This window comes from Sebastes fasciatus, chromosome 13, assembly GCF_043250625.1.
Source record: "Sebastes fasciatus isolate fSebFas1 chromosome 13, fSebFas1.pri, whole genome shotgun sequence".
NCBI lineage: Eukaryota > Metazoa > Chordata > Actinopteri > Perciformes > Sebastidae > Sebastes > Sebastes fasciatus.
This window is the reverse complement of record NC_133807.1, coordinates 23,697,677-23,721,677: the sequence shown is the minus strand read 5'-3', so window position 1 is coordinate 23,721,677 and position 24,001 is coordinate 23,697,677. Positions and strand designations below refer to the sequence as shown.

Below are 24,001 nucleotides of genomic sequence, written 5' to 3'. Positions count from 1 at the left end.
CCATTAAACAAACTCCTAAAAAAAAGGACACGGAGTGGCATTTAAGACACAAAGACAAGATTGCACATAGGAAATGCAAGCTACCACAAAATGTCAAAAGAAAGTGAGCTCCGTAGTGCATTAGCAGTTAATGAACACACAGCTGCCCGTCTGCTCTTCATTTGGTGTTAGAACATGGTCAGATTTCTGTTACAGCTCTCTTTTTCTGTTGCCTTAACTAATTCAGTGGCGATTTCTACAGCATACAGGTTAGATGAAACTTCTCACAAGACACATATTGTTTATTGTCCTCAGAGGGAAGATTCTAAGGTTATTAAGTAGGTATTAACTAGGGGTGTGACGATTCACTCAGCTCACGATACGATGCACGATATTGGGTTCACGATCTCGATACGATATTATAACAATAATCTTAACAAAACTAGAATGATGAAAATATATGACTGAAAAAGTAGCCTTTTATTCAAAAGACAAAATACAAAACAATGCTGTTGTTTGCCTTATAAATCCATTTTGATGGTATCAGTCCTTCCTCCTGTCCTCTGCTAATGTCACTCACTGCTGCAGGTAACGTTAGGGCTGTTGGGGGGCTTTGTCTCAGCCAGCTGATCAGATTACCAGTAAAATACATGATAAACTAACCTAAACAGTTAGACTACACAGCCTACTGCCAGCTTTAGTTTCAGTCATGTGTAGCCGAGGGTTACGTTGCACCTATACTTTATGAAGACACATATACTGAAACACGGCTTACTAGAGGGAACTAAAGTCATTCACAACTCAACTAAATTTAAATATCTTATCAGCTCTGCTTGTGTAAACGTAGCGGCGGAGGATGAGAGACAGCGGACTTACAAAGTTTTATTGCACTTACTAACAGCAACGAGCGAAGCGTCAACTCGTCTCCTCCACCGCAGCCTCTCTGATCAGCTGTTCACTGACTGCGCTGTGTGTGGAGCTCCGACACAAACATGGAAAGGAGGCTGGGTCACGTACCTATTATGCCCTGATATCGCGATTCAGTTTTTTCGTCTCGACAATGCATATCGTCACGATTTTATGTCGCGATATTTCGTGGCATGATATTTCATCACACCCCTAGCATTAACGTTAGGCTTAACACAAAAAAACTAGAGCTGTCAAAGTTAACACAATAACACGTTAACGCAAATTTGTTTCAACGCCACCAATTTCTTTAACGAATTAACGCAATTGATCTTTCGGAGGTTGTAGCGGGCACGATTTTGGAATAATAATCGACTAATTCCCAGTGATTTTGGAATAGTATTTTTGCTTGGAATGCACATCCCTAATACGTATTGTGTCGCCAGATACACAGTCCTAGTGAATACGGCCTCTGCTTTTGACATTTTCAAAGTTTGTGAACTTTAGTAAACCAGGATGAGGATGTTTTGTGAGTCCTGATGCTGAATCATTTACTCAGTTACCCTGAAAGCTAACGTTACTGCGTGGGATCCAACTAGAGTTTAAAAAAGGCAGCGAAAAAAAGATTATGCTTTGTTGTAACATCTTGCATAAAGAAGTTTTCCAACTCAGAGCAAACTGAAACCATGCCTGGTAGGAGTATCCTAAGCATTTGTCCTGGTAGATCTCTTGATATTTTCTCATCTCTTTTATCGCTAGTACAACAATACCTCCTTTCTTATCTGTTTCATTACTCTCCCAATTCCTCATCACAGCTTCCTTGACACTTGCCTCTCCTCATTCATTTCATCATCTCAGGCCCTCTGTGTCTCCTCTTACTTTGATATATCAAATGAAAAGTATGAATACAATCTTTGAAATGCTGAAATTCAGTCTGACTGCCTGTACCCGCTCTCATTACTACATGAATATGACTGCTACGCCTGCACATTAACTATGCATTCTGCTCAAATGAGATGAATACTGAGTGGTATTATGCTATATGCCACGATCACCTGGAGCTGACTATTTTTCACGGGCTAAAAAGCTTTTCTTCACATGCGGTATAGGTCATGCGATGTTAGATTGCAGAAATGTTGAGAGAGAGGGCAGAAAGTAATGAAGATCTGCTCTCGTGCTTCAGGCTGAATACATACATCTTTTCCTGGTTGCCTATTTTTCACGTTTTTTCTTAAACGCGCTGCCTCTCGATATTAATGATGATTATGATTAATTGACGCTGAGCCATGGTCGAGGTTTAGGGAGATGCTGCTCTCCACAGCTTTCAGGAATACATCCATCAGTCACGTTCTCTCAGGTGATTTGTCTCAAGGTTGAGAAGCAGATGCTGCAGCCAGGTTTGTGTGCCGGTATGGAAACGTCAGAATGAATAACAGCATCAAGACAAGACGGAGGGTTTGTGGGGGCAAGGTCATGACAGGTGACAAATGGTATTGATGGACTGAGGGATATAGGGGCAGACTGGATGGCTTCCCCATCTCATTCTCCTCTTCTCTTTGCTTCAATCTGAGAATCGATCAGGGCCTGCAGGCTGACGGCGGCGAGCAGGAGAGTCGGGCATCCTTCACCCTCCCGTCCAGGGTATTACCCTGTCACCCTCTAATGTGATCTCCCACGCTGCACACAATGTTCAACTTTTAATCCGTCAGTTTGGTTTGTTTGATCAGATGAAGACGCTCTTGGTGGCTACAGGATTGTGCCTGAAAATGCACTTCATTAAAGTAGCAGTAGGCAGAATATTTTTGACATCATTGGGCAAAAAATCCATAATAACCTTTTAGCATTTTGTAATTCAAGTGTTCTGAGAGAAAACTAAACTTCTGCACCTCCTCAGGGATCTGTTTTCAGGCTTAAAAAAATCTAGCCTGGGACGGGAGACTTTGGCCAATCACAGGTCATTTCAGAGAGAGCGTTCCTATTGGCTGTTCATTCAACGGAGGCAGCTGTCAATCACTCACGAACTCCGATCAAACGGTCAAACTAGGCGGCGCTGATCAAATATGAATCTATATTCTGTTACTTTAATGCCTATTTCACATCTTGTAATGTACTGTTAAGCTGTAAAATGAGATAGTTTGCTCCAGTTTGTGGGCGGGGCTTGGTATTTCCTCAACTGATCTCACAAACGTTCTCATTTTATAGCTAATTCCAAATTGAAAGTCTAAGGATAGAGGGTGTCCTATGCTGTACAGATCGTAAAGACCTTGAGATTTGTGATATTGGGCAATATAAATAAAATTGACTTGACTTGACAGGGGCAGAAAGCAGTTGAGACTAGGGATGGGTATCGTTAGGATTTTATTGACATATGATTGATATTCTTCTCAACGGTTCGCTTCTTTATTGATACTTTTATCGGTTCTTATTCATTACTAAATAGTTGCTTTTTAATATATAATTTAAAAATAGAATAAATTCACGAGTATAATTTATTTATATTTTGAATATATCTAAATGTTTACAACCACAAAGTCACTATATATAAACTCAATAACATCTCACTGGAAACATTTACCATCAAACTGAAATAACAAAGTGTCAGTAACACATCCTGAATGTCTCTCAATGTTAAAACTCTGGCGATGTTTTCATTGAGCCCAGCTGAAGGCAGCATCTCTCTCTTTCTCTTACAATCAATTACTTTTGTTGGAAGTCATTTGGGATTTGAATAATCGCTCAATGGAGACAAAGAACCATTCGTTTAAACAAAAGGAAGAAAGACTCTCACATCTCCGTCTCCCGGGGAGAGATTGTGAAGACTTTGTGTATCGGCTTTGATCCAGTGTTGAGGGTGTTTTCCAATAATTTCAGCCCTCTGTTGTTTCAAATGACATTCCCTCCTGAAGGTTTTGGATAAATAAATATGAAATGCCTCTCGTGTTCAGCTTTTTGAAAATAAGTCTTTTCAAGGAAAGTATGAAACAGCCCCCAAAACGGAGAATGCTTCTTTCAGCCCTCCATGATTGATCAAACCACCTTTCCATTTTTCCTCCTTTCACTCTCTGACACATCCACTCTGAGTGTGTCAGTCTCTAACTCCCTAAACTACATCTATTATTTACAGACTCTGAGCATCCTCAAGTTCCTTCCCCGAGGCCATGTCTTAACACAGAGCTAGAATATGGATTCGGGTTCCGTTGTTAATGAGTTACTGCTGCAGAGCAAAGGAACCATCATGTGTGAGCCAAACGGTCGATTTCATGTAGTTTATTTGAGTTTGCATTGGCGCTGTGTTCTGCCCCACTGCCCCTCTATTGCAGTTGGTTTGTTTTCTCCTTCCATCTCCTTGGTGATAAATATCTCCCCACCCCCCCTTTAGTATCATCCCCCCGTATTTAAAATGTATTAGGATCTTATCTCGGCTAATACATCAGTTGATCTGATTCCTGTGGGCCATTTGCGTTGAATGGAAAGACAGAGAAAAGGGATGCAATCATGGTTTATTTATTTAAAAGGCTGATTAAAAACCCTGGGTGTGCTCGCCGGCGTTGGTGCAATGCTTCCCCCTGGACTCTTTCGGCTATTAGAACCGACATAAAAAAAACTATACCACAAGAGCACTCTAATACTGCTGCTTCTGGCTCATATATGGATAACCACAGAGCAACAGAGGAGCGAAGGGTTCAAAGCCTTAAAGTCCCCCCCGAAAAACAAACTAACAAGAAACTGGACCTGGGTTTTCAACTGATTGAGGCGTGAGGGATTTGGAGTTTTATTTGGACTATGAGACTAGTGAAAAATGTACTTTCTTGTCTGTTTGTGCTTAATTGCCCATTCGATTGCACAGCGATTGTGTAGCTTAGCAACTGTAACTAACTGTCGAGCTGTGGATTTCTCACTTTTATGTATTATAAAAAACTGGATACCAGGGCTGTCAATCAATTAACATATATAATCGCGACTAATTGCATGATTGTCCATAGTTAATTGCAATGAATCGCAAATTAATCACACATTTTTTTTTATCTGTTTAAAATTAACCTTAAAGGGAGATTTTGAAATATTTAATACTCTAATCAACACGGCAGTGGGGAAATATGCTTGTTTTATGCAAATATAAGTATATATTTATTATTGGAAATCAATATACAACACAAAACAATGACAAATATAGTCCAGAAACCCTCACAGGTACTGCACTCAGCATAATATGCTCAAATCATAACATGGCAAACTGCAGCCCAACAGGCAACAACAGCTGTCAGTGTGCTGACTTGACTATGACTTGCCCAAAACTCCATCATAAAGTGGGCATGTCTGTAAAGGGGAGACTCGTGGGTACCCATAGAACCCATTCTCCTTCACATATCTTGAGGTCAGAGGTCAAGGCACTTCAAACAAGTTTGCATTATTATCGCGTTAACTTTGACAGCCCTACTGAATACCAGACTCCAACATAGCCCCCACTCATTTGAATGAAAATTACTTGACCGGCGACCCACAGCACACACAGCATTAGTGTTTTTCTACCAATCTTCTCAGTCCATAAACTTTATATTTGGAGGACGTCACACTCCGGGAAAGTTTTACCAATATAAAACATGAATGTATTTCTTGTGACCGAAATCGAGGACACATCTTTTAGAGATGACTAAGAATTTCCGAGTGGTAAATACGCATACGTGCAGAACTTTATTTGAAAGCTTGACAGACTTCGCTATAGCAACCAAGGGGAGTAGGGTTTAACAAACAATAAATTGATGATCTGAATTGTCTACCCGTTACTGCAGAAGCATGCTATTTGTAATCCTCTGAGGGAGAGAAACAAACAAAAGGACAGAAGAAGAAGAATGGCAACTTTTTGCTTTAAAGATGCAGTGTTTTTTCTCTGTCACACTCTGGGCAGGTAATGAATCAAGTATGTAGTTCAGCTGAGGCAGCAGACTGTACAAACAGGACTTTATCCACTCTATCAGTCACCCGCATCCCCCCTTGAGCTTGCTTAGAAATGTTTGTGCCACCGCCTGTCTGTGTGTTTGTACTTGTGCGCTCGCCTCCGTGTGTTTTCAAAGCATCCGCTTAAAAGAGACAGATCCATTATTAATCTTCTCTGCCAGCCAGGTGGCTACTTATTTATATCATTTATTTCTTTTATTCATAAGTGTGTTAACAATGTGTAGGTATTTGGGTGACTCAGCTTCGATGTGTCTGCATTGTATTGGAGTATTTATGTAAATTATCCCTTTTACAAAGTTGCATTTGAGGAACTTTCCTTTTGTGTGCACGTCTTGCCTGTGGGCTTCTCTCACTGTTATATTAAAAGCACTTAATAATCTTAATAATCAAACAGCAGTTCCTCAGATGCGCCGCTTCCCTTTGGTTTCATTGGTATTCCCTTTCTCTCGTCTTTATCGAGTGTAGTGTTCCTCCGGCCAAACAGCGGGAGTGATGAGAATAATGGAGGAGACAGGGGGTCAAGTCTTACAGCATCCTCTTTGTTTACCCATTAGACCCGTCCATAGAGCCGAGAGACGTATCAGCAACAGCTACGGCGTGAAATTAAACAAGGATGTGGGAGAGTAGGACAGGAGATGGAGCGGGGAGGTGAGAGAGTAACACAGGGGTGGACTGAGGAGTTGGGGGGTGAGGTGGGTGAGGCGGGGGGAGGACACTGAAGGTTGTGGTGTTCCCTCTAGCTCACCCCAGCTCATTAATTTTCTCATTTAGTCAGAACAGTGGAGTGTGCAAACAAGAACGGGGGCCTTGCCTACTAATGAGGACAGGAGGAGACGAGCAGACAGCTACAGTGTGTGTGTGTGAGAGAGTGTGTGTGAGTGTGTGTGTGTGTGTGTGAGAGAGTGACAGATGGAGGGAACGGGTGAGAAATAAGGAGGAAAAACAAGCATGCAAAAGGGAGGGATGGCCATGAAAAGGAAGAAGAAACATTTATTCTTGTTTGGACATGAATGGATTAAAGAACCTACAGATCATCAACTTATCGATCAACTCATTCAACCAACATGGCCAAAAGTAAGCCGCTCTACACATAAGTTTGTGTACTTTTGTGTTTGTGTTTGTAAGGTGTTTCAAGCATCACATTTTTTCAGCTTTCAAAGACAGAAAAAAGTTTTAGACAATTGTATGCTTCCCGTAGCGCTGCACGATTATGGCCAACATGATAATTATTTTGATCAACATTGAGATCACGCTTATTCAACACAATTATTTATAGATTAGGGGCAAGATATTTTATTGCACTTTCACATTTAAATAAACAAAGCGCTGCTTTCACTTCCACGTTTTGCTACATTCCAACTGACGAAAATGCTCTCCTTTTATTTAATTACGGTCATATATAGTGGTTATTTGCATAAAAACACAATTCAAATGATTACGAAATAAATTATTGTATTTTTATTTAAATATTTGCTTAGATTAAAAAAAATACATATATAATATATATGTTATATATTATATTATAAGCTGCTTAGAGCTAGTGTTAGGAAGTTATCATAATTCCCTCTCTATTTATTTTATATTGATGTGAAAACATCCCCCTCAAATAACTGGATTTATTCTAGTTTCTTGCCAAAAACAACATTTTACAAGATTACATTTGAACACATCGTGATAGCGTTATAATTTACCATCACCCAAATCTCATTTTTACTAAGTAGAGCTTGATAGCATCATAATGTGCTCCGTGTTGTCGGCAGACAAGCCAGTCACTGTGATGACTCTGAGCAGCATCATGGGAATGAATTACAATATAAGTGTCTGTTTAAGTCAGTTGTTCCAAGGTCGTTTTAAGGTTGTTCCTCCACGGCTTATTTTGTACTCGCAGTTCTGACAAGTTGCATCTTTATGTTTTCTTCAGGCACGCTGAAGAACTTCCACACCGACATGTTGTACGTGTGTGTGTGACGTTACGGTCTGTGCTGCTGTGTGCCGGCGTAAAACCATCATGTGGCGGCTACACGTGTGTGGGTGACGGTTATATGAGAAAACCGTCCGGCTTCTGATTGACGGTTCATCTCTAGCTATTAGTCTGTTAGCTGTTGTCAATATTGCAGTTGATAATGTTCATTTAATTGTGGGAAGCCAAAATCGTGATCGCGATTAATATTGGATTAATTGTGCAGTCCCTAGCTTCCCGTGCACAAACCAAGGTCCATAAAGATATGTTTTTCTCATTTTGGTTTGGAAGAACTTCACTGTCCTGACCTCAACCTAAAATATTTAGGAAAACCTTGAGCACTTACTTTTTATAAACACTTGTTAAACATTATTAGGCTACTGATGTCTTTTCTTTAGTACCCCTTACCTTAAATTTTATGAGGAATATATTATTCACCAGTTAGTGTTGGTTCAGTGCACCTGCAGAGCAGCTGCCCCGCACATTAAACTCACATTAGTCTCCTGTTTTACCTGGAAGACCCACGTCTGCCTTTATTCTCAATCTGTGATGTGCATACATCAGATTTTCACACAGTCAGAGGCCGCGGTTACACTTTCAAATGCGACTTTTGTCACATCCCATTAACTGTCAAGTCTCTACGCTACGAATTTATAGGAAATTAAATGTGTTTATGACTGAATTAGCGGAGCTTTGTTAGCAAATATTCTTCAATAAAACCAGTCTACTAATACTGCAGGGAGTAAGAGTAAGCAGTAGGGGTGTCACGATTCACCAAATCCAGGATTCCACGACAGTCTTTTGCACCTAGTCAGTTTCTTTTCTTAGTTTGTGTTTGTTTTTATCATCCCTTTGAAACTTTGATTTATAGTTTTCTGTTATGAAAAAGCAATATCTAAAGAAATATCTTGTGTTAGAAGCTGTGAAAGACTGGTAGCCGTATCTGATTGAGCCCCAGACTTTTAAGAGGCATCGCCCTTACGAAGGACTTCTGGTCTGGCTCTCTTTTAGTTCCAACAGCCCACAGGTGTATAATCAGCCAGACTTCATGTATTTTTCATTGATTTAAACACAGAATTAACTTTTCTGGAAAAGACGGCCGTTCATCACATTGTGCGGTTAGCCTGTACTCTGCTCATTTCTTTAATAACCACTGTATCTCAGGGTTATGTGATATCACCAGCTTGCACCATGTGGTCCGTCTGCCTGTGCGAGAGAAGGGAAATTAGATTTTAGTTAAATCACGGAGGACAGATTAACTCTACGAGGGTCTAATTGCTTGACCCTTGTTGATTGATAGACTGTGTGGCTAACGGAGTCAGAGTAAGGGTTTGAGCGCTGCAATTAATTTCTTGATTTAAAGTATTCAAAGGAGCCGTTATTTCCAAGTGGTGACATAGTTACTGCACCATTTTACGCCGTCTTCCTGGGTGAAATATGGACGCCAATAAATTAGGTGCTTTCGCAATGAAATGCACATGTAGGTGCCACAAGTTAAACTGGGAACCTGTCAGCCTGTGAGACTGTGCCTGGTGTGATTGTGTACGTACATCTGCAAGGGTGGAAGTAAGACATAAAGATACATTAACTGCTTTTACTGCACTGTAATTGAGTAGTTTTCTGCTTTTTATTGCCATGCTAACAGTGGATTCATTTTGATAATTGATTTATCTTTTGAGTCATTTAAGAAGCAAAATGCATAAATAGTTTCTGGCTCCATCTTTAAAAGTATTAATTGATGCTTTTCTATGTTTTATTTCACTGTAAATCAAACATCTTTGGGTTAAAGACTGTTGGTCAACAAAAACTGAATTTTTGATGTGCATTTTTTTAAATGATTTTAATTGACCTTGCTAGTTGTGTGGCTTTATGGCAGGAATGTTGGCCTGTCTGGTCTTTCGGTCAGCTATTGAATGGATTGCCATGAAATATTGTACAAACATTCATGGTCCCCAGAGGATGAATCCAACTGACTTTGGTGATCCACTGATTTTCTCTCTCGTGCCACCAGCAGGTCAACATATACATTTGCCCAGTACTTTGATTTATGACCAAATATGTGCAAAACTAATTGTACTTTGTGTTTAACAAATTAGCAAATATTAGCATGCTCACACACTAAAATAGGATGTTGAACATGGTAAACTGTATAGCTGTCATCACTATGTTAGCTTTGTCATTGTGAACATAGTTTAATTTAAAAAAAATTATTTTAATTGTCACATACATACTTGTACATACATGAAATAACCCATCCTAAGTATTTAGGAACAGTGGGCGTCTTTAAAGTGCACGTGGAGAAACTTGGGGTTCAGTATCTCGCTAAAGGACACTTCATCATGCAGACAGAAGGAGCCAGAGATCGAACCGCCAACCTTGTGATTAAAGGACGATCCGCTCTACCCCCTGAGACACAGCCGCCCCATGTTGACGGTAGCATTTAGCTCAAAGCACCACTGTGCCTGATTACATGCTCACAGAGCCCTTAGCATGGCTGTAGGCTCTCAGGCCTTGTTCACATTTTATGGACTTAATCATTTGGACTGAGTAAAAACAGATTTTCCAATTAATTAGGATTCTCAGTTAACCGATCCAATATTGATTCTTAAATCTCAGGATTGGTCTTGGCATCTGTGTCTCTTCTGTTGTGTTAAATGTTATGTGTAGACTGTGGTTAAAATGGTACAGTTTGGGCTAAATGCACAATGTTGTCTAGGTGAATCGTCCCAGCCCTAATAAACACTACTTTTTCTTTTTATCTCCCTCTACAAACCGGTCAAAATGTCTACTTATCTAACACTTAAATTCACGACAGAATACCTCTGAAACTACTCCGCTAGTCTCTGCACAGTCCAGTCATGCTGTAGAGCTGCAGAGCTGCAGAGCTGCTGTAAACTCAATAAAAGAGCAGCTAAACAGGGTTCAGTTTCCCAAATTGAGGTGGCATATTAGACTGGGGGGGTTAGCGGCGACACCTGATTATTAGCCTGAAAGGTGACTGTGGTAGCTTTTGTGTGAGCAGAAGATAGATAATTTGTGTGTGTGTGTGTGTGTGTGTGTGTGTGTGTGTGTGTATACGATTGCCTGCAGGTGTTTTATGATTCCATAAAAGCAGAGGTTTAAGAGAGGAAGGAGAGATTTTCAGAGGGTGATTTCTGCAGAATGACAGAGAAGCAATATCCAACACGAGTGGCTGAATACATATTTACAGGAAATTGGAAAAAAAAGGGTTTTGTGTTTTCTCAAGTGCCAGTGCTGATGCAACACTCTGCCTCTTCTCACCTTTTACATTTTCCCCCAACATGTACGCAGTTTGCAGAGAAAAGCACATATTTAAGTGCCCTTTGTGATTGTTTCTTGGTGATTCACACAAGTTACAAAGCACAGAAACACACCACTGATGTAAGCTCAGCTGGTTGCAGGTTACCTTTGTACCTTTTGTCTTTGTTTAATAATTAGAGTTGAATGTCTGAGCTCTTGATGCTCGCAAAAACTGCCAAAATAATCAGTTGATGTTTGTTGACAGACCCAGCAGTTAGAAATATCAAGCACACGCCCCGAGGCTGCAATGCCTTATTGTCTGTTAAGACTGCTGCTGAGGGGAAGTTGGTATCTCTGCAGCTTTTTTTTTGGCTAGATTTCTCCCTTTATGATGTGACGCATTTCTTTTGGTGCAAATTATGATTTGAAAAATATTTGAATTTGAATCTCAACAAAAGTGAAGAAGAAAACATTGGGAGTGCTGCATTCGGTGTTGTCCTTGGTATAGAACGGCAAAATATTCGATGCACTCTGCACTCACATTAAAAATCCTTTATTCAGACATGGATAACACCCACCAACGCGGTTCGACTCAACAAGTCTTCATCAGGGTGTGTGACACACTCTGATGTATAAAGGATTGAATAAAGGATTTTTAATTCACAATCAGAGTGCCTCAGATATTTTCCAGACTGCCATCCTATACCAAGGACTTCCTTTCTCAATAACAGTGGATTTAAAATAAATGTTTAAATTGTAAAACTCCATGAGTTCTTGCATTTTAATCCAAAGAAATGCATCATTTGTAAACATACGATACTGTAAACATGGAATTTTGGCCAGGAAACATAGTACCAAGCTAGCTAGCTGCTTGGAACGCAGTCGAAACATGAGGATTTAATGCAAATGTAGGAAAGGACAATGAATTTCATGGAGCAGAGGATTTTTACTTTCCATTTAGTCTCAGTTTATTGTTGGTTTATTGCTGATAACAGCCCAGAAAAGACTTCTAGTCATCTATTAAAACTGGACTAAATTTAGCTCGTTTGGTAGATTATAAACTTTTACTTTTATGGTATTTGATGACAAATTTTCAACACATGAAGCCAAATTCACACTACACAACCTTCAAAGTCATCAGAGTGCTGTACTGTTAACACTACACAACTTGCTGTCTTGTAATCGAGAGTCTCTAAGTCATTGTGGTTTTCACACTACACGACTGACCGGCAACACGGGGTCACACACTACGAGATCTTTCACCGGGAAGAATCCCCGATGAGGTCTCCAAACTACGCTTTGTCACCAAAACACACGTGAAACATACATGGTAAATGACGTGATACCATATGCGAAACACATTGCTGATGTTGTTGTTCGCACGTGTTCACAAAATAGCTTGTTTCCTCACATCTTTTTTACTATATATCTCTCTAGGTGCAACAACAACTTTGCTCCGTGTTGCAACATGAAACACATACAATAAGCTCCTATTGTCACAGCCATCGGCGAGCGTCTCAGCTTGCGTCTTTGAGCCAACGCTGATTTGCCTCATCTGGGTCTTTTGTTGGGGAGCTCTGTGGGGGCTCTGTGTGAACTATAGACGTAACTGGTTCTACAGGATCTTCTCGGGAAAAGCACTTAAGAACTGAAATCCATTACATACATTACAATATGTAGGTTTACAAGTGAGGTATATTTGTCTGTATATTCTAAATTAGTCTGAATGGCAGATAATTTCACCCAGTGATTCACAGCTCTGTCAAAATTGTCTGATTATCATAAGCTGGAGATTGTATCATGAATTACTCTGGGATTTCCAACCCTTGTAGTTTTAAAAAAATATATATATATAGCCTGAAAGAAATTGTTCCTGAACAAAATGACCTGTGAATCTGAGGGCAAACATCTACTCGACTCTAATGTTTCTGAGCTCCTGCGGTGCTGTAGATGACCCTGGCTTCTGACCTCTCCTTGTGGTGGAAAGCGGGATAAAAATACAGTTTCCCTGCAGGGTCAAAAGAGCATCACATCGTTATTATTTCATACCTATTTAAAAAAAAAAATGCTGGATGAAGCTTCTTTCTATCGTAACCTACTCTTTCTGAATGTGGAGTGTTTTTCTCTTGGCTATTTACCAAAAGAGCAGGGCTGTTGTAAGCAACAGACGGTGTAACGTTAGATGTGTGTGGAGTACCTCAGTCTACTGATACATAAAACTGAGAGTCAGCCAGAGAGATTCAACTGTTATGTTATATCCGTCTGTGTCCCAGAAAAGCAAACAGCAGAATGGAGCAGATGATTTGGATTCCTTCCTAATCCAAACAGCATTATAGGCATTAATAAACGTGTTTCCAAAACCCTTACGTATAATCAGCTTAATGGTAAAACCACTGCAAGCGAACACAAAACACAAGTCTCTCTAATGTGGCTAATGACGGTTTAGTGCCACCCACTGAAATCAACCGATGGGAATCTCTGTTGACTTTTTCTCTCCGGTTTTCCCATGAGCGCTCACAATCGCAGCAAAGCAAAGAGAGGGGATTTGCTTTTCAAACACCGGAGAGCAGGACATTTATCGCACATTTGAAGACGGGTTTTCCTGCCGGTTTATGGGGCCGAGCAATCGCCCGGTGCTCCGCCGCTATTTGAGTAGCTGTTATAAGTGAAGGTGTCCTTGTAAAAGCAATGCAGACTTGCAGAAATCACTACAGAGCGTCTGGTCGCTTCTGCATTCCCGCTGATGGACCTTGAGAGGTGTTTGTTGGTTTATCGCAGACAGAGGTTTATGTGGTACCCATATGGGTCACCTGATTTATGTAACTCAGTCCTGTACCTTTTTGTGAACGTAACGTGTTATCACAAAGAGCTTAGATACAGATGAGGCACGATTTTCCTGGCGATTGACTGAATTTCTTGCAGATAAATGTGTAACTTCCATTGCCTTCCAGTGCAGTCCACAGTATTGGAACCAATTCATGCCTGATCTATTCCAAATTCATCGCACATTCTTTAAAGGTCCCAAATTATAAAAAAGTGAGATTTTCATGTTTTTTTTATAATAAAGCAGGCTTAAGTCCAATATAAATACTGTGAAAGTATCGAAACACTCAATCCACAAGGAAATACACACAGCCCGTATTCAGAAACTCTGCATTTGAAACAAGCTGTCAGGATTTCTGCCCATTCGTGATGTCACAAATATACGATATTTAGACCCTTGACACAATTTTAAAGGTAAACATTCTAAATGTGTCCCAATTTATTCCTGGTTGCAGTGTATATGAATGTCATCAGCTGACAGGAAGTACAAATGGACCCAAGCTGTGGCCTAGCAACGCAATTTTGCCAAAATGCGCTAAAACGGAGTGTTTCAGACAGAGGCGTAAATACAGGCACATTCAAGCTGACAGTGTGAGGAAAATAAAGTTTTTTTTTAACATTACAGCATGTAAACATGTTCTAGTAGAAACACAAAATACAAGTATGAACCTGAAAATGAGCATATTATGGGACCTTTAAGTGTTTCAGGACCACCAGATGTCGAAAACACCCCATTGTGCACAAAATAAATACAGCCAGCAGTTTAAATCAATGACAGAGTGTCTGAGCCATGTCAGCCACACTTCAGCCATATCATACATGCCTGTAAAAGGCTGAAATCTGAACTTTAGTGTCTTGTTTATGCTGAAAATGAAGAGAGGCTGTCCTGATTATAGCCTGACCGATACTGGATTTTTTAGACAAATAGCGCTATTGATATTTGGGAGTTAAAAAAAACCTGATAACGATATGTTGTGACGATAAACACATAACATATCTTGATATGGATCCCTTGGATTTATTTTTTATTGTGACAAAGACACATACAGACATACAACATTTTACATTTGAAGAGATATATTTGTGATAAGCTAACATCAGCCGCTATATTGTTGTTGTTGTAGGCCGGATCCCGTTCAAACTTTCCTCCCCCAACAGCTCCATGGCGACACTCTTCACTCCATAGACACATGATGCGACACACCACAGCACACTAGTGCTACAAGTAACGATTATTTTCATTGTCGATAAATTTGTGATTATTTTCTCAATTAATCGATTAGTTGTTTGGTCTATAAAATGTTGAAAAATGTCAATCAGTGTTTCCCAAAGCCGAAGATGACGTCCTCAAATGTCTTGTTCTGTCCAAAAACTCAAAGATACTCAGTTTACTGTCATAATTTAATAGTTGAAAACTAGTTGATTAATGTTTGCAGCTCACCACAACATGTTAAAGGCAGTAAAGGAAATCTGTGACAAAGGTTGTATTTCCTCAATACAGAACTATTTCAGTCCCTGTGCACACCTAGCCTTTTCCACAAAATGACGTGACAGCACATCAGTAAGAAACACATTGCAAGCATAAAACTTATTCTGTTGACACTTGCTACGGAATAAAAGACACGGGGATACAAGCTGAGAATGTGCTGTCTTCCTGAAGCTGGTGGAAACCGGTTTAGAAGTAGAACTATTTGTCTCTTTGTTAGCTTCTCTGCCTGACAGGAGTTTGAGAAGAATCAGTGTATAAATGGCTTCAAGCAGCTCAATACGGCTTCTCACTGCACACTAATAACTCTGTTCAGCAACCAAAGATAAGGTTCATCATCTCTCAGCTACTATAGTCTCTGCTTGTCCTCTTCATTGAGAGAGCGTAGAGTAATTAATTTGTTGGTGGTTGCTGAAGGGGAAAAGGCTCCCTGGAGCTTTGTCATGTTTCAAGGTCTCTTTCAAGCTGAAGTTCCCTTTAGCATCTTTCTCTGGATATTTAAATAGCTCAGACCAAAAACTTTTCTTGCATATTCATGTCAAGTGCCTTAGCTGTAAAAAACAACAGCGGAGTCTTGGTTCGGCGGGAGCTCTGGATGTGTGTCTGACAATGCAGGTGGGTTTAGCTGATTGGTTGTGAAACTAGGCGCTGGAAGGAAATCTCCAGTGTGAGAGGTGCTGCTGCCGCGGCGGCTAACTGAATACATTAATTTGCTTTTTGTGGGGAGTACAAATGAGTACTTTGAGTATAAACTCTTCATTAAATCCTCAAAGTGCTTTGATGGCAGGACGTGGCTATATTCTGCACTGTGTGGTGTTACAGTTATCCAGGGAAAAGCATTATATAATCACAGAGGGAATTTAGAGTTTCTCTAAGTGAGGGAAATGTAGCATGTTGTAATGCAACTATGGAAACAACATTGGAGATGATTTTATTGGCCTAGTTAAATATAGTGTTTCGCAGGGATTTTACTGAAGCCTAGCTGTCTCTGTGGCGACTGGGATTTATAGACTTTTAATGCAATTCTGTAAATATTTCCAGATTGTCGGCCCAATAGTATTTTTTTTAGGGCGTCACTGCTCCATCTAAGTGGGACAATACACAACACTTTGGAAACTGTACACCCAATTGCTATGAAAATTGATTTTAGATATTATATTTGACATGTGTTAACAAATAAGACTTTTAAAAAAATCCTGGATTAAAGAATAGGCTGATCAAAAGAATACAACACTGTGCCATTGATAAATATTTGAATCGGTATTTTGCTTGAAGTCAACTTCAAAACAACTTTCATCTGTATCTAGAAAAACCAGATAATAACACAGCTACATGACTGTGTTTCATAAAGTCTCACAGACTGACAGGACAAGCTGCTGCTCAACTCTGAATATCTGAAGGTCCTGATTAATGTGATTAAAATATGAATGTGATGTGCTTACAAGTGTAACTGAGGGGGTGTAACTGTTGTTTACTGTCTGCTGGCGTTGTATGTCTGTCAGTGTTTGACTGCTAGTGTTGCTACAACGTACGGGACTTAAAACTGACATGACATGTTAACAGCAGATTGTTTATTAAGCCACAGACTCGTCACTCTGTTGGTCTTTTTCGATAGCAAAGACACACACTACAACTTTCATGTATATTGAATCATGACAGTAGCAGAAATAAGAAATGAACTGGAGACGATGACAGAATTTAAATCAATATGCAAAACGATTATTAACACTAACAAGCACTAAAAGTAGTATCCCCAGGCTAAGTAGGCTAGGTACAGGAGTGCACTGTCTTACACGAATGTGGTGAACCATCTTCGGCATACCAGTCAGAGTTAGGCACGCACAGGAATTGTAAAGGGCAGTGAATACATACGAATGCTGGTACGAGCCGTGGCTGATTTAGGTACACAGAGTACACGGGTTTGTAGTGAACGATCTCAACGGTGATCACATTCAGCTACGGTAAAGCGTGAGGGAAAACGTGTCAGTCAGTCACCGCCCGCACTGCTTAAAGCAAGCTTAACTTGATCACATAGACCCCCTATACACCTGGCATTAAAGTGCATTTTGGATTATTGGATTGCAATCGGATAGGCTTGACCACATGGGAGTACAGGTGTGAATGCACCTCAAATGCATTGAGGACGGATTGTGGTCCCATCAGCCGACCTGCAAGCGCGCTCTCAGCACTCCTCCGCTCACTGGACCGCCGTGACCAGAGAGACCGCCGCCGCATTTCTGTCTGCGCTCAGCATCTCCTTTTCCTCTTCCGTCTATGTGTGTGCGAGTGAAGACGTTCATCAAAGGCACGTTTACGGGCCCTCTCCCCCTAAACAGTGGCATTTTTGAGGCCGATGTGTCCACACATTACGCGCCGCCTCTCCGGCAATGCGCCTGGCTGCAAGACCTTGCGTAATGCAGCCTCCGGAGGCTTCCTCTCTCATCTCAATTGAATCTCAATGTGGACACTGGAGACACACATTAATACCAGGTGTAAATTAGGGCTGCACGATTTTGAAAAAACGATCTAATTGTGAACATTTTGACTGATATTGCATTTGCGATATGATTTGCGATATTAGAGGGAATGATAATATCTACATAATTATTCTCATTTTCATTGAAAAACATATCAAAATGATTATGGTGTGATTTTTGAGTATGATGTGTAGGCCAGGACAACTCCACAATATTTAATTTAAAATGGTATTTTGACACACATTTCGCCTCTTTAACAAATATTGTGTTTTCCTCCTATAAAGTTTTTATTAATTGTGCAGCCTTAGAAACTCACATCTACCAAATAACAGCCAACAGTTTCATTTTGTAGTTTAGCTAACTCACTAAAAACAGAGTTCATATAGAGTCTAAAATCTGAACTGATTCTGTCCTTGATTTTTAGGAGGGAGAATTGGGTGCAGGGAGGATGTAGTGACAGTTTTTATTTTTTCATGTTTTAAGGGTGTCATTATGGCAATTGTGTGCTCCGGCTCAAACCCTGCTCTTTCAATGCTCGCTCACTGATATGATATAGGAATACAAAGCCTTTCATATACCATGTAGCACAAACCGTGCTGTTGTCCTCCCACTGTACATTCTTCTGCATGTTTTGCATACATTTCTGCTCCTCAAAATGCAGTGACGGTTTTAAACAAACACTCACTGATTAAAAAGTCTTGCGGTGATGCACCAGCAGATTTGATTAGCCAAACACAAATGCACACTTATGTCCGCACACACACACACACACAAACACACACACACACACGCACACACATTCACACACGGACGCAGCGTGACAACAGAAAGAGAGAGCAACACAAACCCAGACCAACAAACAAGTCCGCAGCAGGAGAAATCTCACCAGCTCAACATCCCATCAATAATTCAACAGCCACTGGCGTGAGAGGCAACACAAAGAGGAGAATGAGAGAAATGAGGAATGAGAGAGAGAGAGAGAGAGAGAGAGAGAGAAAGGACAAGGCTGGGAAAAAGCAGAACAAGAGAAGTGATGAAAGTGAGGGATGGCTGAGGGATACACAATGAGAAGTATTTGCGTAATGGTATTATTAGAGGAGAGGGTTTGCCTGCAGGGAGACGTATCGCCCGGTCTCTGAACTGATCATCATTCTGTCCTCAGAGGAGTTGACCTCAGTGCAGAGGCTCAGATCCTATTAGTCCAAATCACTCTGCCGTAATTAGTCCCTCACCAGGCATCTGGCCTATGCTCACTACATCCACACAACTCCAATATGTTTGCCTTCACTCCTGTACTCAGCCTCACCTCGCACATGAAAGCATTTTACCCTCTGCGTCACAGCTGGGCTTGCTAATCAAAAAAAATAATACATCTGCATATTATTCTTAACTGTTTACCAATTTTAAATATTACCTGCCTCCGAGCAGTTGTTCATTACTCTGCTCATTTTTTTGCACAGCCTACAAATCCTCCCCCGCCATCAGAAAGCTACGATAACTGATTTCTGAGTCACTCATCCTCATTAGCTTCTGTGTGAATGCTCTGAGACCAAGCAGTCCATTTTCTTAGCTCTATTTGCGCAATAAAATCAAACTAGAATATGTCTTTCTTTTAAAGAAAGTAAAGTCTAAACTGACTGTGTGGGATTAAGTTTTTGAATAATTCATCTTCAGACTGATCCAAGTGGTGACGTCAACGGTAACAACGTTTTTTTTTAACTCTGACGTCCTTTGAAATTTTCAAAAGTAACTAAATTGCACTCATTCACTGTTAATTTTGTTAACGAAAACTATGACGAAACATAAACGTCAACGACCTTTATTTCCATAATTAAGACGAGACGACGGCACCGACGCCATTTAACACTAACGGTGAAGATATCAAACATACAATATTGTTGATGAATGAAGACGAGACTAAAATGTAGTTTGAAAACATAAAAACTTTACCAAAATCTCTCTTTATTTTTGTCACCTTCCATCTTCTCTTCCCTTCTCTCTGTCACTCTGTCTGTCACTCTGTCTTGCGGCGTTGCGGCGGCTCAGTCCGGCTCTTCTTCTTGTTTCACTCCTCAGTCCAGACAATTGTGCTACTATAATGCATAAAGTTGGCGGTTTGCGGGTCGGTTCGGGTTCAGTTGGTTGAGTAACTCATATGTTTACATGTTGGGTGGACAGATTGGCTCTCATAACGGACTGATGGGTGCTCATCATTAATGAACGCAGTCAGGAGGACTTGAACTAAACGCAAAGCTACATTCTTAATTACTCAACCTGTGTTTTTCATCAGATAATGATAAGACGGATATATTTTTGTTTCATCTACAAAGCCTAAATGAAATGATCAGTCGGTGGCTAAAAGGAGTGGACTTTGTGATCTTGTTGACTGACATAGCTACAGTAACTAAGTGTTGTGGACCAAGCCTTTATCTTGAGCTCTTTTCTAATCAGTGATAACGGTATGTGTTCCACAGCATCGCCCCTCTTTGTTCAAATAAATCCCTATTTGCAGCGTGTTATTTTTTATTATTAGAGCTGCTCCTGTGATTTGTTATGTGGTGCATTTGCATGATAAACAAATTCCTGTTTTGATGGGGCTTATTCTTCAGGAGGTGATGGATGACTTTAATATCACGTTTGCTGATCGGTGATTCAAAAGTTATCCAAAGTGCATGTGTAGGATTTTTTCCCCCTTACCACAGTAAAAACTACAGTCCCAAATACCTACTAACTTTCTTATCACACTGAGTCTTCTATGGCTGGCCCAGAGAGACACCTCGTATTTTAAAGTTCATCTCTGAGATATGGCTCTACTGCTGGTGATATGGGTCAAAGTATTTCCACCTTAAATACCCCGGCCAATTAACACCTACCACCTGTGATTTGTCAGTGGCTAAAATGCCATCAGGAGTGATGAGTGTAGTAACTGTGGAGAATGTCAAATATTTAATTACCCAGCTCTCTCTGGAACAATAATCCCCTTCGAATGGAGCTAAAGTCTGTGTTCAACTCAAATTTACTGACCAGATTTATCCTTGGAGAACGGTAATGCGCAGTAGCCCCGAGAGGCTTGTATTGAGCCTGTTGAAAAAGGAAATGGTCCTTACCAAATGATACCATGAATATCATTCACCTCATTATCTTTTAACTAATCGCACATTTTTTATCTGTTCAAAATGTACCTTAAAGGGAGATTTGACAAGTATTTAATACTCTTATCAACATGGTAGTGGACAAATATGATTGCTTTGTGCAAACATATGTATACATTTATTACTGGAAATCGATTAACAACATAAACCTATGAAAAATATTGTCCAGAAACCCTCACAGGTACTGCATTTAGCATACAAAATATGCTCAAATCATAACATGGTAAACTCCAGCCCAACAGGCAACAACAGCTGTCAGTGTGTCAGTGTGCTGACTACTACGGTGAGTTTTTCCTCACCAAAATTTAGCGTAAATTTGGAGTGTAATCGTTGGTATCAATGGATTCCTTAAATCCTAAAAATCTTAAATTGTGTTAATGCGTCAACGAAATTAGGGGCGTTTAAACAAATTTGTGTTAATGCATTATTATCACGTTAACTTTGACAGCCCTACTTTTAACAGTTTGATCTTTTGATTTATTTAAGCCTGCTCTCTCTCTCTCTCTCTCTCTCTCTCTCTCTCTCTCTCTCTCTCTCTCTCTCTCTCTCTCTCTCTCTAGCTCTCTCTCTCTCTCTCTCTCGTTTTCATCCTGACTCCTGACTTTGCACCCAAACTGTTATCTAAGCTCTCAAAGTTTCCACTGCAGCCTCAATACATGTTGACCCAGAAGAGAAAGACAAAAGTGCTGAGAGATGCCAATTAAGACCAATATACAGATACAGATTACTGGCTTTTAGATTCTCACAGAATACCAAGTAGTCATCGCAAATCCCCCGAGATCTACAGATGATAAAGCAGCAGAGCCATTTGCCATCTTTGGACACATAAAAATGACTCATGGGAAAGTCACATGGGGAGGATTTAATGTGGGTACAGATATATAAAAAGGGGTTACAGTTTGGCACCGCTTCAAGGTGCTGCATGAATTGCAAAAATGGAAGTAACCGTTGTAGGCATTCAAAGAGTTTGTATCAGTGGAGGTAGAGCACTTCTTCCCAGCCTTTAAAATGATATAAAGTCAACTCACAACCTCTCATTAAAAGTTACATATTTCTTTGAGCTGTGAACAAACAAATAATGAGAGTTTACCTTTTCAGATTGTTTGATTTTAATATATTTTTTAGGCTTGAAGAGGTAAAAAAGCAAAGTTAAATTTCCTCAAAAATGTACATAATTTTATTGAGCAGAAACAAGTTTTGTTGTTCTCTGCCAACTTTTTAATCATCTTTCCACACCTCAAGTTTATCCTGTGACGACCCCTAGGTTGGGAACCACTGGCATAGAGCAATGGCAAATAGGTACATGCTTGCAGTTACCTTCATACATGCAGTTACCGTTATTATTTCTTGATAAATCCATTGATTGTTTGGTCTATAAAATGTAAGAAAATAGTGAAAAATGTATCAAACATATCTAAAGCCGAAGTTCATAGAACCCGCAGTCTAAAGATATTCAGTTTCCGATTACAAAGAACAAAGAAAAGCAGCAAATCCTCCCAAATGGGAAGCTGGAACAATGAGCCATTTGTCATTTTTGCTTGACAACAGATGCATTGCTATTTCAAACGTTTCCTTTCTGCTGTATACATCTATAATCACATCTATATGATGGCTTGCTTAAATGTCATGTGGGAGCTTGAGGGAGAAGAGGATAATGTCAACGTTATGCTCGTGGACCTGAGTGACATTCCTGTTTTGATTTTTATATCTTCTCCTGTATATGATATCTGGACATGGCCGCTGTGCTGACCCACACGGCCGAGTTGTGACCTCTAACCTTTCGGCTCCGTTCAGCACAGGACAGGCTGGCTGCCTGTTAGCGTCGCATCCCGTGGGACAAATCTGGACCGATGTACCTTCCCGAGAAGTTTGACCTCATGTTGACCTGGTGCAGGAGCAAAGAGACAACTCTCTATCTTCCCTCAGCCAGCAGAAACTAGTTGACTTCTCTCTGTTGCTTCCTCTGCTATCACACTGAAGTGACTTGTACTTACTTTACAATAAAGGCCTTTAAAGTATACTTCAGTCAAAGACTTCCCTATTGTGGCACCTTAGGCCCTCCACAATAAAGTTTTTTTGCTGAGTAGGTGCAGAGCTGCGGTCATTCAACCCGGCAGTCCAACAGAGGAAGTAAAATCTGCTGTTGCCGGAGTGTAATTACTCGCCTACAGCCCACCACAAATGTAATAATACTTGCCTTTCCATCTTCCCTGCTCCGGGACATGACTGGGCATATGTTAAATCATTCACAGCAGCGCTGGGCATGAAAAACGCCAACAGGCTGCGGGGTATTATGAGCAGGTCTGTGGTTAGAAAACACGGACAGAGGGGAAGGCGGTGAAAGAATGGGGCGATACCAAGTGGATGTGAATTCCACAGTGACTGTACTCTTAAACTGAAATATTCAGGTCTGATTATTAGGGCTGTCAATCGATTAATATATTTAATCATGATTAATCGCAAATTAATCACACATTTTTTATCTGTACATAATGTACCTTAAAGGGAGATTTGTCAAGTATTTCATTCTCTTATCAACATGGGAGTGGCAAATATGCTTCTTTATGCAAACATATGTATATATTTATTATTGGAAATCAATTAACAACACAAACAATGACAAATATTGTCCAGAAACCCTCCCAGGTACTGCATTTACCTTAAAAAATATGCTCAAATCATAACATGGCAAACTGCAGCCCAACAGGCAACAACAGCTGTCAGTGTGTCAGTGTGCTGACTTGACTATGACTTGCCCCAAACTGCATGTGATTATCATAAAGTGGGCATGTCTGTAAAGGGGAGACTCGTGGGTACCCATAGAACCCATTTTCATTCACATATCTTGAGGTCAGAGGTCAAGGGACCCCTTTGAAAATGGCCATGCCAGTTTTTCCTCACCAAAAGTTATCCCAAGTGTTTGGAGCGTTATTTAACCTCCTTCACGACAAGCTAGTATGACATGGTTGGTACCAACGGTACCTTAGGTTTTCTAGTTTCA

General features: G+C 40.3%; 1 protein-coding gene across 2 annotated transcripts in view; it reads left to right on the top strand.

The window, feature by feature from the left end:
- Positions 1–24,001, top strand: part of asic2 (acid-sensing (proton-gated) ion channel 2) — a 393,228-nt gene that overhangs the window by 46,840 nt on the left and 322,387 nt on the right. The gene's annotated exons all lie outside the window — the stretch shown is intronic.